This window comes from Panulirus ornatus, chromosome 33 (assembly GCF_036320965.1).
Source record: "Panulirus ornatus isolate Po-2019 chromosome 33, ASM3632096v1, whole genome shotgun sequence".
NCBI classification, from domain to species: Eukaryota; Metazoa; Arthropoda; class Malacostraca; order Decapoda; family Palinuridae; genus Panulirus; species Panulirus ornatus.
In genome coordinates, this window is record NC_092256.1 from 5499389 (window position 1) to 5516310 (window position 16922).

The 16922-nt window shown below is 44.7% G+C and overlaps 1 protein-coding gene across 5 annotated transcripts in view; it reads left to right on the forward strand.

Annotated features, from left to right (window-relative positions):
* The window catches only part of LOC139759418 (uncharacterized), an 853213-nt gene that overhangs the window by 380720 nt on the left and 455571 nt on the right, over positions 1–16922 (forward strand). The gene's annotated exons all lie outside the window — the stretch shown is intronic.

A 16922-nucleotide genomic window follows, 5' to 3' on the forward strand; every position in this document is an offset into this window, starting at 1 on the left:
ACTAGCTTGAGATATATTTTCATATTTAGAAATAAAGGTGTTTTCCAGGTTCAAGTCTCTGAAAAACGGTTAAATTTATTTCGATGTGTTATATACTGGAGCGTCTCTGTCATATTCTCTATGCATCGTGCTGAGGCAAGTCTAGAAATATCTCGCCAGGAGCTAAGAGTTAGCAAGGGAGGTGTCCACAATATAATGAGCAATGGAGGTATTCAGGATATGTTCCTGGTGTCAGAGCATTACAGTATACGAGGATTGCCTCTCTCTCTCTCTCTCTCTCTCTCTCTCTCTCTCTCTCTCTCTCTCTCTCTCTCTCTCTCTCTCTCTCTCTCTCTCTCTCGGCCCGGCGATAAAGGCAGAGATGAGAGATATCCTCCGGCCTAGGGTAAAGGCAGAAATTTCCTTCCCCCTAGGGTATAGCCAGCGATCATAAGGGTAGATTGAGGGAATGGGTTGGTCGTAGGCCTCCGTGGTGTAATGGTTAGCGTTACTGTGATTTTCGCACGGGTTTGCCTGGTAGGAATCCTGAGTGCGGCAGTCGTCCCGCAGTTCATCCAGCTGTTCATCCTCCCCTTGTTGCTGGCTGGTACATACCTGCCCTAGTACTGTTACCCCAGGAACTCTGTCTGAAAGTATCTGCGGCCCAGGGCTACGCTACTTCAACAAGTAGGGAAATGTGGACTCCTTTAAAAGTATGAAGCTGTTTGACAAGACTTTACAGACAATGATCCAGCCTCACTAAAGGCGACTTTTCACTTGCCTTGTAACCTTGTAGTAGGTAGAGTCCGGTAACACACACACACACACACACACATATATATATATATATATATATATATATATATATATATATATATATATATATATATATATATTATTATTATTATTATTATTATTATGCTTTGTCGCTGTCTCCCGCGCCTGCGAGGTAGCGCAAGGAAACAGACGAAAGAAATGGCCCAACCCACCCCCACACACATGCACACACACACACGTCGGCACACGCAAACATACACACCCACTCATCCCAACGTACACACATATATACACACACAGACACACACATATGCACACAATTCACACTGTCTGCCCCTACTCACCCCCATCGCCACCCCGCCACACACGGAATAACATCCCCCTCCCCCTTCATGTGTGCGAGGTAGCGCTAGGAAAAAACAACAAAGGCCCCATTCGTTCACACTCAGTCTCGAGCTGTCATGTAATAATGTCCGAAACCACAGCTCCCTTTCCACATCCAGGCCCCACAGAACTTTCCATGGTTTACCCCAGACGCTTCACATGCCCTGATTCAATCCATTGACAGCACGTCGACCCCAGTATACCACATCGATCCAATTAACTCTATTCCTTGCCCGCCTTTCACCCTCCTGCATGTTCAGGCCCCGATCACTCAAAATCTTTTTCACTCCATCTTTCCTCCTCCAATTTCGTCGCCCACTTCTCCTCGTTCCCTCCACCTCCGACACATATATCCTCTTGGTCAATCTTTCCTCTCTCATTCTCTCCATGTGCCCAAACCATTTCAAAACACCCTCTTCTGCTCTCTCAACAACGCTGTTTTTATTTCCACACATCTCTCTTACCCTTACATTACTTACTCGATCAAACCACCTCACACCACATATTGTCCTGAAACATATCATTTCCAGCACATCCACCCTCCTGCGCACACCTCTATCCATAGCCCACGCCTCGCAACCATACAACATTGTTGGAACCACTATTCCTTCAAACATATCCATTTTTGCTTTCCGAGATAATGTTCTCGACTTCCACACATTCTTCAACTCTCCCAGGATTTTCGCCCCCTAACCCACCCTGTTATTCACTTCCGCTTCCATGGTTCCATCCGCTGCCAGATCCACTCCCAGATATCTAAAACACTTTACTTCCTCCAGTTTTTCTCCATTCAAACTTAACTCCCAATTGACTTGACCCTCAACCCTACTGTACCTAATAACCTTGCTCTTATTCACATTTACTCTTAACTTTCTTCTTTCACACACTTTACCAAACTCAGTCACCAGCTTCTACAGTATCTCACGTGAATCAGCCACCAGCGCTGTATCATCAGCGAACAACTGACTTACTTCCCAAGCTACCTCATCCACAACAGACTGCATACTTGCCCCTCTTTCCAAAACTCTTGCATTCACCTCCCTAACAACCCCATCCATAAACAAATTAAACAACCATGGAGATATCACACACCCCTGCCGCAAACCCACATTTACTGAGAACCAATCACTTTTCTCTCTTCCTACACTTACACATGCCTTACATCTTTGATGAAAACTTTTCACTGCTTCTAACAACTTGCCTTCCACACCATATATTCTTAATACCTTCCACAGAGCATCTCTATCAACTCTATCATATGCCTTCTCCAGATCCATAAATGCTACATACAAATCCATTTGCTTTTCTAAGTATTTCTCACATACATTCTTCAAAGCAAACACCTGATCCACACATCCTCTACCACTTCTGAAACCACAATGCTCTTTCCGAATCTGATGCTCTGTACATCCCTTCACCCTCTCAGTCAATCCCCTCCCATATATATATATATATATATATATATATATATATATATATATATATAGGGTGTTTGGGTCGAGGTGGTGTGCAAAGTGAGAGGGTTAGGGAAAATGATTTGGTAAACAGAGAAGAGGTAGTAAAAGCTTTGCGGAAGATGAAAGCCGGCAAGGCAGCAGGTTTGGATGGTATTGCAGTGGAATTTATTAAAAAAGGGGGTGACTGTATTGTTGACTGGTTGGTAAGGTTATTTAATGTATGTTTGACTCATGGTGAGGTGCCTGAGGATTGGCGGAATGCGTGCATAGTGCCATTGTACAAAGGCAAAGGGGATAAGAGTGAGTGCTCAAATTACAGAGGTATAAGTTTGTTGAGTATTCCTGGTAAATTATATGGGAGGGTATTGATTGAGAGGGTGAAGGCATGTACAGAGCATCAGATTGGGGAAGAGCAGTGTGGTTTCAGAAGTGGGAGAGGATGTGTGGATCAGGTGTTTGCTTTGAAGAATGTATGTGAGAAATACTTAGAAAAGCAAATGGATTTGTATGTAGCATTTATGGATCTGGAGAAGGCATATGATAGAGTTGATAGAGATGCTCTGTGGAAGGTATTAAGAATATATGGTGTGGGAGGCAAGTTGTTAGAAGCAGTGAAAAGTTTTTATCGAGGATGTAAGGCATGTGTACGTGTAGGAAGAGAGGAAAGTGATTGGTTCTCAGTGAATGTAGGTTTGCGGCAGGGGTGTGTGATGTCTCCATGGTTGTTTAATTTGTTTATGGATGGGGTTGTTAGGGAGGTAAATGCAAGAGTCTTGGAAAGAGGGGCAAGTATGAAGTCTGTTGGGGATGAGAGAGCTTGGGAAGTGAGTCAGTTGTTGTTCGCTGATGATACAGCGCTGGTGGCGGATTCATGTGAGAAACTGCAGAAGCTGGTGACGGAGTTTGGTAAAGTGTGTGGAAGAAGAAAGTTAAGAGTAAATGTGAATAAGAGCAAGGTTATTAGGTACAGTAGGGTTGAGGGTCAAGTCAATTGGGAGGTGAGTTTGAATGGAGAAAAACTGGAGGAAGTGAAGTGTTTTAGATATCTGGGAGTGGATCTGTCAGCGGATGGAACCATGGAAGCGGAAGTGGATCATAGGGTGGGGGAGGGGGCGAAAATTTTGGGAGCCTTGAAAAATGTGTGGAAGTCGAGAACATTATCCCGGAAAGCAAAAATGGGTATGTTTGAAGGAATAGTAGTTCCAACAATGTTGTATGGTTGCGAGGCGTGGGCTATGGATAGAGTTGTGCGCAGGAGGATGGATGTGCTGGAAATGAGATGTTTGAGGACAATGTGTGGTGTGAGGTGGTTTGATCGAGTAAGTAACGTAAGGGTGAGAGAGATGTGTGGAAATAAAAAGAGCGTGGTTGAGAGAGCAGAAGAGGGTGTTTTGAAATGGTTTGGGCACATGGAGAGAATGAGTGAGGAAAGATTGACCAAGAGGATATATGTGTCGGAGGTGGAGGGAACGAGGAGAAGAGGGAGACCAAATTGGAGGTGGAAAGATGGAGTGAAGAGGATTTTGTGTGATCGGGGCCTGAACATGCAGGAGGGTGAAAGGAGGGCAAGGAATAGAGTGAATTGGAGCGATGTGGTATACAGGGGTTGACGTGCTGTCAGTGGATTGAATCAAGGCATGTGAAGCGTCCGGGGTAAACCATGGAAAGCTGTGTAGGTATGTATATTTGCGTGTGTGGACGTGTGTATGTACATGTGTATGGGGAGGGTTGGGCCATTTCTTTCGTCTGTTTCCTTGCGCTACCTCGCAAACGCGGGAGACAGCGACAAAGTATAAAAAAAAAAAAAAAAAAAAATATATATATATATGTATATATATATATATATGTATATATATATATATATGTATATATATAAAGGTGAAACCAGACTTCAGTAATTCAAGCAATTTTATTTGATATGTAATTTTGTATGAACTCCAACTGAATTGCGTTTTCACCCTCATACTATCATCACGAACAAGTGTGATCATCATCATCATATATATTTTTTTTTTTTTTTTCATACTATTCGCCATTTCCCGCGATAGCGAGGTAGCGTTAAGAACAGAGGACTGGGCCTTTGAGGGAATATCCTCACCTGGCCCCCTTCTCTGTTCCTTCTTTTGGAAAATTAAAAAAAAACGAGAGGGGAGGATATCCAGCCCCCCGCTCCCTTCCCTTTTAGTCGCCTTCTACGACACGCAGGGAATACGTGGGAAGTATTCTTTCTCCCCTATCCCCAGGGATATATATATATATATATATATATATATATATATATATATATATATATATATATATATATTGGAAAGGATCACAATTTTGCGCGTGATCAAAATATTCCTACGAGTCTACGGGGAAAATGAAGTACGAAAAGTTCCCAAGTGCACTTTCGTGTAATAATCACATCATCAGGGGAGACACAAGAGAGAAATATAACAGTCAGTTGATATACATCGAAGAGACGAAGCTAGGACGCCATTTGGTATATGAATATATATGAATACGAATAAAGTGTATATGAACGCGCACCTGCCTCTTGCACTAGGGGTCCCAGGTTCGATCCTGGCTGATGGAGCTTTGTATGTTCTATGAAGGTGCGCGTTCATATACACTTTATTCGTATTCATATGACTCCGCGTTGTACAGTCAGGTTCGGTAAAACGCTCTCAGCTGGCTATGTGTTCTGTTCGGAAACAACCGATAGACCCCGTTGCTCACCATAGTGAGACGAAGGGTATTCGAGTACTTAGTATTTCAAATAGTTGTTTCCTATTATACAGTCCCTTAGCCTAGCGGTTAGCATGCCTGCCTCTTGCACAAGGGATCCCAGGTTCGATCCTGGCTGATGGAGCTTCGTATGATATATATATATATATATATATATATATATATATATATTGTCATGGGCGAATTCTGCCGGATTCCGTACAGACGTAAGGGCATGACATATGTAGACAGAATTGCCCAAACCTCACCACGATCTGCTTCCCTCTGCCAAACTGGGCCAGGAATGACGTATGAATGAGATTGCTTCATCCCAAACTCCTCTTAATGGTTAATGATCCTCCTGGGCTATATATATGATTAGCCTACTGTTAACGGAAGTATATACATGGCAAACGATATTCAGTGTACAAAATAACTACTCTGGATCTGTGTCAAGGCTTCACCAACTACGAAGTCAGCCCTAATATAACTCCTACAGACTTCTTAACACAGGTCAACAAACAACGAAATATTAGTACACACATCCATAGAAAATGTAATGCAACAACAGGGAGATACAAAGGGTAGACTCGAGTAAAGGCTAGGAAGTCCTAACAGATTATATATTATTATTATTCATTAGTTATACGTTGTCGCTGTCTCCCGCGTTAGCTAGGTAGCACAATTAAACACGAAAGAATGGCCCAACCCACTCGCATACACATGTATATACATACACGTCCACACATGCACATATACATACCTATACATTTCAACGTATACATATATATACATACACAGGCATATACATATATACACATGTATATAATTCATACTTGCTGCCTTCATTCATTTCTGTCGCCACCCTGCCAAACATGAAATAACAACCCCACCTCCCGCACACGCGCGAGGTAGAGTTAAGAAAAGATAACAAAGGCCACATTCGTTCACACTCGGTCTCTAGCTGTCATGTATAATGCACCGAAACCACAGCTCCCTTTCCACATCCAGGCCCTACAAAACGTTCCATGGTTTACCCCAGACGCTTCACATGCTCAGGTTCGATCTATTGACAGCTCGTCGACCCGGTATACCACATCGTTCCAATTCGCTCTATTCCTTGCACTCCTTTCACCCTCCTGCATGTTGAGGCCTCGATCGCTCAAAATCTTTTTCACTCCATCCTTCCACCTTCAATTTGGTCTCCCACTTCTCCTCGTTCCCTCTAACTCTGACACATATATCCTCTTTGTCAATCTTTCCTCACTCATTCTCTCCATGTGACCAAACCATTTCAGTACGCCCTCTTCTGCTCTCTCAACCACACTCTTTTTATTACCACACACCTCTCTTACTATTTCGTTACTTACTCGATCAAACCACCTCACACCACATATTGTCCTCAAACATCACATTTCCATCATATCTACCCTCCGCACGCCTCCAACCATATTACATTGTTGGAAGCACTAGTCCTTCAAACATACCCATTTTTGCTTTCCGAGGTAATGTTCTCGCCTTCCACACATTTTTCAACGCTCCCAAAATTTTCGCCTCCCAGAACTTTCGCCCCTCTCCCATCCTGTGACTCACTTCCGCTTCCATGGTTCCATCCCCTGCCAAATCCACTCCCAGATATCTAAAATACTTCACTTCCTCCAGTTTTTCTCCATTCAAACTTACCTCCCAATTGACTTCTCCCTCAACCCTACTGTACCTGATAACCTTGCTCTTGTTAGCATTTACTCTCATGTATCATCAGCGAACAACAATTAACTCGCTTCCCAAGCCCTCTCATCCACAACAGACTGCATACTTGCCTCTCTCTCCAAAACTCTTACATTCACCTCCCTAACAACCCCATCCATTAACAAATTAAAAAACTATGGAGACCACGCACCCCTGCCGCAAACCGACATTCACTGGGAACTAATCACTTTCTTCTCCTCCTACTCGTATACATGCCTTACATCTTCGATAAAAACTTTTCACTGCTACTAGCAACCTGCCTCCCACACCATATATTCTTAATACCTTCCACAGAGCATCTATATCATCTCTATCATGTGCCTTCTCCAGATCCATAAATGCTACATGCAAATCCATTTGTGTTTCAAAGTATTTCTCACATACATTCTTCAAAGCAAACACCTGATCCACACATCCTCTACCACTTCTGAAACCACACTGCTCTTCCCCAGTCTGATGCTCTGTACATGACTTCACCCTCTCAATCAATAACTTCCCATATAATTTCCCAGGAATGCTCAACAAACTTATACCTTTGATTTTTTAACACACACCTTTATCTCCTTTGCCTTTGTACAATCGCACTATGCATGCATTCCGCCAATCTTCAGGCACTTCACTATGAGCTGTACATACATTGAATATCCTCACCAACCAATGAATAGCACAGTCACCCCCCTTTTTAATAGATTCCACTGCAATACCATCCATATCCGCCGCCTTGGCGGCTTTCATCTTCCGCAAAGCTTTCACTACCTCTTCTCTGTTTACCAAATCATTCTCCCTGACCCCTCTCACTTCGCACACCACCTCGACCAAAACACCCTATATCTGCCACTCTATCATCTAACACATTCAACAAACCTTTAAAATACTCACTCCATCTCCTTCTCACATCACCATCACTTGTTTTCACCTCCCCATTAGCCCCCTTCACCGATGTTCCCATTTGTTCTCTTGTCTTACGCACTTTGTTTACCTCCTTCCAAAACATCTTTTTATTCTCCGTAAAAGTTTATGATACTATCTCACCCCAACTCTCATTTGCCCTCTTTTTCACCTCTTGCACCTTTCTATTGACCTCCTACCTCTTTCTTTTATACGTCTCCCACTCATTTGCATTATTTCCCTGCAAAAATCGTCCAAATGCCTCTCTCTTTTCTTTCACTAATAATCTTACTTCTTCATCCCACCACTCACTACCCATTCCAATCTGCCTACCTCACACGCTTCTCGTGCCACAAGCATCTTTCGCGTTAGCCATCATTGCTTCCCTAAATACATCCCATTCCTCCCCCACTCCCTTTACGTCCTTTGTTCTCACCTTTTTCCATTCTGTACTCGGTCTCTCCTGGTACTTCCTCACACAAGTCTCCTTCCCAAGCTCACTTACTTTACCACTCTCTTCACCCCTACATTCTCACTTCCTTTCTGAAAACCTCTACAACTCTTCACCTTCGCCTCCACAAGATAATTATTTAGACATCCCTCCAGTTGCACCTCTCAGCACATTAACATCCAAAAGTCTCTCTTTCGCGCGCCTATCAATTAACACGCAATCCAATAACGCTCTCTGACTTTCTTTCCTACTTATATACGTATACTTATGTATATCTCTCTTTTTAAACCAGGCATTCCCAATCGCCAGTCCTTTTTCAGCACAGATATCTACAAGCTCTTCACCATTTCCATTTACAACACTGAACACTCCATGTACACCAATTATTCCTTCAACTTCCACATCACTCACATTTCCATTCAAATCACCCATCACTCTAACCCGGTCTCTTGCATGAAAACTACTGACTCACTCAGCTGTTCCCAAAACACTTGCCTCTTATGATCTTTCTTCTCATGTCCAGGTGCATATGCACCAATAATCACCTATTTTTCTTCATCCACTTTCAGTTTTACCCATATCAATGTAGAGTTTACTTAACAGCCCCTGACTTTACTCCCAAGACATTCCCAAACCACTCTTCCCCTTTATCCTCGGGCTTCGTTTCACTCAGAGCCAATACATCCAGGTTCCTTTCCTGAAACATACTACCTAGCTCTCCTTTTTTCTCATTTTGGTTACATCTACACTCATTTAGACACCCCAGTCTGAGCCTTCGAGAAGGATGAGCACTCCTCTCCTGACTCCTTCTTCTGTTTCCACTTTTAGAAAGTTTGAATACAAGGAGGAGAGAGTTTCTAGCCCCCGCTCCCGTCATCTTTATTCGCCTTCTACGACACGTGAGGAATGCGTGGGAAGTATTCTTTCTCCCCTATCCCCAGGGGTAATATATATATCTCATTTCAAAACACCCTCTTCTGCTCTCTCAACCACGCTCTTTTTATTTCCACGCATCTCTCTTACCCTTACATTAATTACTCGATCAAACCACCTCACACCACACATTGTCCTCAAACATCTCATTTCCAGCACATCCACCCTCCTGCGCACAACTCTATCCATAACCCACGCCTCGCAACCATACAACATTGTTGGAACCACTATTCCTTCAAACATACCCATTTTTGCTTTCTGAGATAATGTTCTCGACTTCCACACATTCTTCAAGGCTCCCAGGATTTTCGCCCCCTCCCCCACCCTATGATTCACTTCCGCTTCCATGGTTCCATCCGCTGCCAGATCCACTCCCAGATATCTAAAACACTTTACTTCCTCCAGTTTTTCTCCATTCACACACATATATATATATGTATATATATATATATATATATATATATATATATATATATATATATATATATATATATATATATATATTGGAAAGGATCACAATTTTGCGCGTGATCAAGATATTCCCATGAGTCCACGGGGAAAACGAAACACGAAAAGTTCCCAAGCGCACCCCCGCGCAACAATCATGGTTTGGGCACATGGAGAGAATGAGTGAGGAAAGATTGACCAAGAGGATGTATGTGTCGGAGGTGGAGGGAACGAGGAGAAGTGGGAGACCAAATTGGAGGTGGAAAGGTGGAGTGAAAAAGATTTTGAGTGATCGGGGCCTGAACATGCAGGAGGGTGAAAGGCGGGCAAGAAATAGAGTGAATTGGATCGATGTGGTATACCGGGGTTGACGTGCTGTCAATGGATTGAATCAGGACATGTAAAGCGTCTGGGGTAAACCATGGAAAGCTGTGTGGGGCCTGGATGTGGAAAGGGAGGTGGTTTCGGGCATTATTGCATGACAGCTAGAGACTGAGTGTGAACGAATGAGACCTTTGTTGTCTTTTCCTAGCGCTACCCCGCTCACATGAGGGGAGAGGGGGATAGTATTCCATGTGTGGCGAGGTGGCGATGGGAATGAATAAAGGCAGACAGTGTGATTTGTGTGCATGGGTATATATGTATGTGTCTGTGTGTATACATATGTGTACATTGAGATGTATAGGTATGTATATTTGCGTGTGTGGACGTGCGTGTATATACATGTGTATGGGGGTGGGTTGGGCCATTTCTTTCGTCTGTTCCCTTGCGCTACCTCGCAAACGCGGGAGACAGCGACAAAGCAAAATATAAATAATAAAAATAATATATATATATATATATATATATATATATATATATATATATATATATATATGTATATATATATTTGCGGAATGCTTGCATAGTGCCATTGTAGAAAGGCAAAGGGGATAAAAGTGAGTGCTCAAAGTACAGAGGTATAAGTTTGTTGAGTATTCCTGGGAAATTATATGAGTATTGATTGAGAGGGTGAAGGCATGTACAGAGCATCAGATTGGGGAAGAGCAGTGTGGTTTCAAAAGTGGTAAAGGATGTGTGGATCAGGTGTTTGCTTTGAAGAATGTATGTGAGAAATACTTAGAAAAGCAAATGGATTTGTATGTGGCATTGATGGATCTGGAGAAGGCATATGATAGAGTTGAAAGAGTTGTTGTTCGCTGATGATACAGCGCTGGCGGGTGATTCGTGTGAGAAACTGCAGAAGCTGGTGACTGAGTTTGGTAAAGTGTGTGAAAGAAGAAAGCTGAGAGTAAATGTGAATGAGAGCAAGGTTATTAGGTACAGTAGGGTTGAGGGAAAAGTCAATTGGGAGGTAAGTTTGAATGGAGAAAAGCTGGAGGAAGTGAAGTGTTTTAGATATCTGGGAGTGGATCTGGCAGCGGATGGAACCATGGAAGCGGAAGTGGATCATAGGGTGGGGGAAGGGGCGAAAGTTCTGGGAGCGTTGAAGAATGTTTGGAAGTCGAGAACATTACCTCGGAAAGCAAAAATGGCTATGTTTGAAGGAATAGTGGTTCCAACAATGTTTTATGGTTGCGAGGCGTGGACTATGGATAGAGTTGTGCGGAGGAGGGTGGATGTGCTGGAAATGAGATGTTTGAGGACAATATGTGGTGTGAGCTTGTTTGATCGATTAAGTAATAATGCGGTAAGAGGGATGTTTGGTAATAAAAAGAGTGTGGTTAAGAGAGCAGAAGAGGGTGTTTTGAAAAGGGTTGTTCACGTGGAATGAATGAGTGAGGAAAGATTGACCAAGAGGATATATGTGTCAGAGGTGGGGGGAACGAGGAGAAGTGGGAGACCAAATCGGAGGTGGAAATATGGAATGAAAAAAATTTTGAGTGATCGGGGCCTGAATATGCAGGAGGATGAAAGGCGTGCAAGGAGTAGAGTGAATTGGAACTATGTGGTATACCGGGGTCGACGTGCTGTTAATGGATTGAATCAGGGCATGTGAAGCGTCTGGGGTAAACAATGGAAAGTTCTGTGGGGCCTGGATGTGGAAAGGGAGCTGTGGTTTTGGTGCATTATTACATGACAGCTAGAGACTGAGTGTGAACGAATGTGACCTTTGTTATATTTTCCTAGCGCTACCTCGCGCACATTTGGGGGGAGGGGGTTGTTATTTCATGTGTGGCGGGGTGGCGATGGGAATGGATAAGGGCAGACAGTATGAATTATGTACATGTGTATATATGTATATGTCTGTGTGTGTATATATATATGTATACGTTGAGATGTATAGGTGTGTATATTTGCGTGTGTGGACGTGTATGTATATACATGTGTATGTGGGTGGGTTGGGCCATTTCTTTCGTCTGTTTCGTTGCGCTACCTCGCTAACGCGGGAGACAGCGACAAAGCAAAATAAATGAAAATAATATTGTATATATATATATATATATATATATGTATATATATATATATATATATATATATATATATATATATATATATATATATATATATATATATGTCACATACAAACCTCCAACAGCCACGATCGAACCCGGGACCCCTGTGCAACAGACGGGAGCGCTACTGCAAGGCTGTGATCGCCCCTAACAGGGAAATGACTATTGGAATACTATGTGCTCGATTACCCTTCTTCTCACGTTGGGGAGCAACGGGGTCTACACCGGTCATTTCTCATCAGGCTTACGAAAACAGTGCATATGAACGCATTCCTTCATAGGACATAGAAAAAGAAACTCCTCCAACGTGAGACGAAGGGTATTCGAGTACATAGTATTTGAATAGTCAGTTCCCTATTAGAGGCGATCATAGCCTAGCGGTAGCGCTCCCGCCTGTTGCACAGGGGTCCCTGTTCGATCGGGCTGTTGGAGGTTTGTATGATCTATGAAGGGGCGCGTTCATATGCAATTTGTTCCTATATATATATATATATATATATATATATATATATATATATATATATATATATAGCGTCAATGAGATGGCCTTGATTAGGGCCTCAGTTGCCTGTGCCGTCTCAGCTAACATACAACAAACAGGATGGGAGAGGAATGTTGTATATAGTGAGGGTTAGAAGGACTACTGCCTGTAGAGAGGGTGAGGGAGGAATGTTGCACGCAGCGAGAAGTGGGGAGGACAGATGTGTTTTGGGAGGGTGAGGAAGCACTGTTGAGTGCAGGGAAGGTGGAGGTGAATGACTGTTGCATGCAGGGAGGATGGGGGTGAATGACTGTTGCATACAGGGAGGGTGGGGAAGGACTGTTGCATGCAGGGAGGATGGGGAAGGACTGTTGCATACAGGGAGGGTGGGGAAGGACTGTTGCATACAGGGAGGGTGGGGAAGGACTGTTGCATACAGGGAGGGTGGGGAAGGACTGTTGCATACAGGGAGGGTGGGGAAGGACTGTTGCATACAGGGAGGGTGGGGAAGGACTGTTGCGTGCAGGGAGGGTAGGGAAGGACTGTTGCTTGTAAGGTGGGTGGGGAAGGACTGTTGCATGCAGGGAGGGTGGGGGAAGACTGTTGCGTGCAGGGAGGGTAGGGAAGGACTGTTGCTTGTAAGGTGGGTGGGGAAGGACTGTTGCATGCAGGGAGGGTGGGGGAAGGACTGTTGCTTGTAAGGAGGATGGGGGAAGACTGTTGCATGCAGGGAGGGTGGGGGAAGGACTGTTGCGTGCTGCTGAAGGATTCGTCGAATACTTAATGAGCTCAGATCATTATAAAAGGGTTGTGGGGGGAGGGGAGTGACTGGCATCTTACGTGACTGGTGTTTATGTCAGCGGAACGATGACGGGGGTACTTCCCGATGACCTTACGCAAGAAGGTAAGATAACTGGACTGACTGTCTTGTGCTGGTGAACATGTTCTTGGGTGAGTGGATCGAGGAGTGTAGCAGGTTTTGGTGACGTTGTTCTCGAGTGGTATACAAGAGATAGGCTTAGTGATGTACCTAGCGCTGAGGGCAGATTCGCACCCTGATGTTTAGTCGATTGAACAGATGGCATTGATCGCTGAAGAGTTGAAGCACCGGATACACACATTCACCTGCAGTGCTCTTGCAGCGGAGGGATATGATGATGGAACTGAGGCAGCAGCAATAGTAAAGGATTTGTAGATGAATTCACGTCCTCTTCAGCAGACAAGTGAATCCTTTCGATTTCTTTATGAAATGTATTTCACAAGAACCATCAGCGCCAACTCTCACGTCTGGAGACTGGAACATGATGTGATATATAAAGGCCAGCAGATTGCACACGTCTCCCTCGTAAAGGACTGATGGATTCGGAGACGGTCCTTTAGAATGATGATCGCCCGCACGCCATTTCCCGGGAGACATAGCCTTTAAGGCACGTCTGTCCTGGATCATAGTGTTGCATGTTTTGTTTCGTATTGTGGGTAAGAGGACGTGTCATCCACGCCCCTGAAACTCCTGCTGCTTCTCAGGTACGTGTTGAAACTCCGGCATACTGACGCTCACTTACACATAACTTTTTTTCATATATTTGACATGTAGTCTGGAAACCAGCTGTAAGTGGAATTAGCTTTACATGAGAGCAGCCTCACATGGAACCAGCTGCACGTGGAACCAGCCATGCGGAGAACCAGCTGTATATGAAGCCAGCTGTACGGGGAAGTACCCGCACGTGGAACCAACTCTACATAGAACCACCCGCACGAGGAACTAGCTAACGTGGAGCCAGCTGCGCGTAAAGTCATATGTACGTGAACCCAGCTGCTTGTGGAATGCATTGTACATAGACCTAGTTGTACGTGGAACCATCTGAACGTGGAGCACCTGCACGTGGAAGCAGCTGCGTGTGGAAAAAGCTATACATGGAACCATCTGTACGTGGAACCAACTGCACGGGTATAGCTACACGTGGAACCATCTGCACGTGGAACCAGATATCCAGGGTAAACATGTATATGGTCAGAGCTACACGATATTTACCTCCTGTTTGATACTGTCCTCATAGGCTGAGTCCAGTGATTGTTGTATTGTTGTATGTGACGCACTGGGCTGGACAGTTGGAGAGGTTGTGTGACGCACTGTGCTGGACAGTTGGAGAGGTTGTGTGTGACACGCTGTGCTGGACAGTTGGAGAGGTTGTGTGACGCACTGTGCTGGACAGTTGGAGAGGTTGTGTGTGACGCACTGTGCTGGACAGTTGGAGAGGTTGTATGTGACACGCTGTGCTGGACAGTTGGAGAGGTTGTGTGTGACGCACTGTGCTGGACAGTTGGAGAGGTTGTGTGTGACGCACTGTGCTGGACAGTTGGAGAGGTTGTGTGTGACACGCTGTGCTGGACAGTTGGAGAGGTTGTGTGACGCACTGTGCTGGACTGTTGGAGAGGCTGTGTGTGACGCACTGTGCTGGACAGTTGGAGAGGCTGTGTGTGACACACTGGGCTGGACAGTTGGAGAGGCTGTGTGTGACGCACTGTGCTGGACTGTTGAAGAGGTTGTGTGTGACGCACTGTGCTGGACAGTTGGAGAGGTTGTGTGACGCACTGTGCTGGACAGTTGGAGAGGCTGTGTGTGACGCACTGTGCTGGACTGTTGGAGAGGTTGTGTGTGACGCACTGTGCTGGACAGTTGGAGAGGTTGTGTGTGACGCACTGTGCTAGAGAGTTGGAGAAGCTTTGTGTGACGCACTGTGCCGGACAGTTGGAGAGGTTGTGTGTGACGCACTGTGCTAGAGAGTTGGAGAAGCTTTGTGTGACGCACTGTGCTAGACTGCTAGAGAGGCTGTGTGTGACGCACTGTGCTGGGCTGTTGGAGAGGCTTTGTGTGACGCACTGTGCTGGACAGTTGGAGAGGCTCTGCGTGACGCACTGTGCTGGACAGTTGGAGAGGCTGTGTGTGACGCACTCTGCTGGACAGCTGGACAGACAGGAAATGAAAACGTAATTGAACTGTGGAGGGGTGTCGGGGGGGGGGGGGGGGGGGGAGTTGTAAGGGTGACAGACGTCTGATGGAGTTGGGTTCGTCATGTGCTGGGTTGGAGGGAGGAAGAGGAGGAGGTGTTGGAGATAGATGGGTGCGATGAGTCCTGAAGGAGATATGAGAGAGAGAGAGAGAGAGAGAGAGAGAGAGAGAGAGAGAGAGAGAGAGAGAGAGAGAGAGAATTGAGTGGGGTTGTAACTAGTGGATGGAACGAGGATGGGATGAACGCAGGTAAGATTAGGTTTATGAAAAAAAAAGGGGGTTAGCTAGATTATGGTTAATGGATGAGAGGTGAGGCAGGAGATGATGTGTGGAGGGGGGCGAGACACTGGGGCCGGTTGAGGGAGGGTTTTTAGCTCAGGACAATGCCTTAACCGGAAGTTACTCAGACAGGATGTAAGGTTTTTTTTTTAAGATTTTCCCTATTATTATCATTTAACTCAAGGACCACTTTTCAAGGGGTTCCCGCCACACTTCAAGGCTGCTCTGAACTCAGAAGCAGGGAAAGGACGAACTCCTTTGAAGTAAGATCTTCGACGATATTATACCTCGGTGACACAGTCCTCCGTAGGTAATTTTTCACTTGAAGTTTGATAACAATATCTATCTCTATTTGTCTATCTGTCTATCTCTCTCTATCTCTCTATCTCTGTATCTATCTATCTATCTATCAATCTATCTATCTATCTATCTCTCTCTATCTCTCTATCTATCTATCTATCAATCTATCTATCAGTCTATCTATCTATCTATCTGTCTGTCTATCTATCTATCTATCTATTTAGCTATCTATATATAGATAGATAGATAGATAGGTAGATATCACCACAGCCAATAGGTTATGAAAGGAATATATCGAGAATGATACAATAAGGTACTGCAGAAGGATGAGAGATACTGATGATTCATTAAGGAAGATTTAAGTGTCCCCTCCAGGCAATACAAGGTAATGGTCAGGAGAGGAAGACTGTTGTTAACATCCTTCAGGAGACAACAGGTCCCCTGGAGACAACAGGAGCCTGGGAGACAACAGGTCCCCTGGAGACAACAGGTCCCCTGGAGACAACAGGAGCCTGGGAGACAACAGGTGCCTGGGAGACAACAGGTCCCCTGGAGACAACAGGAGCCTGGGAGACAACAGGTCCCCTGGAGACATCAGGTACCTGGGAGACAACAGGTACCT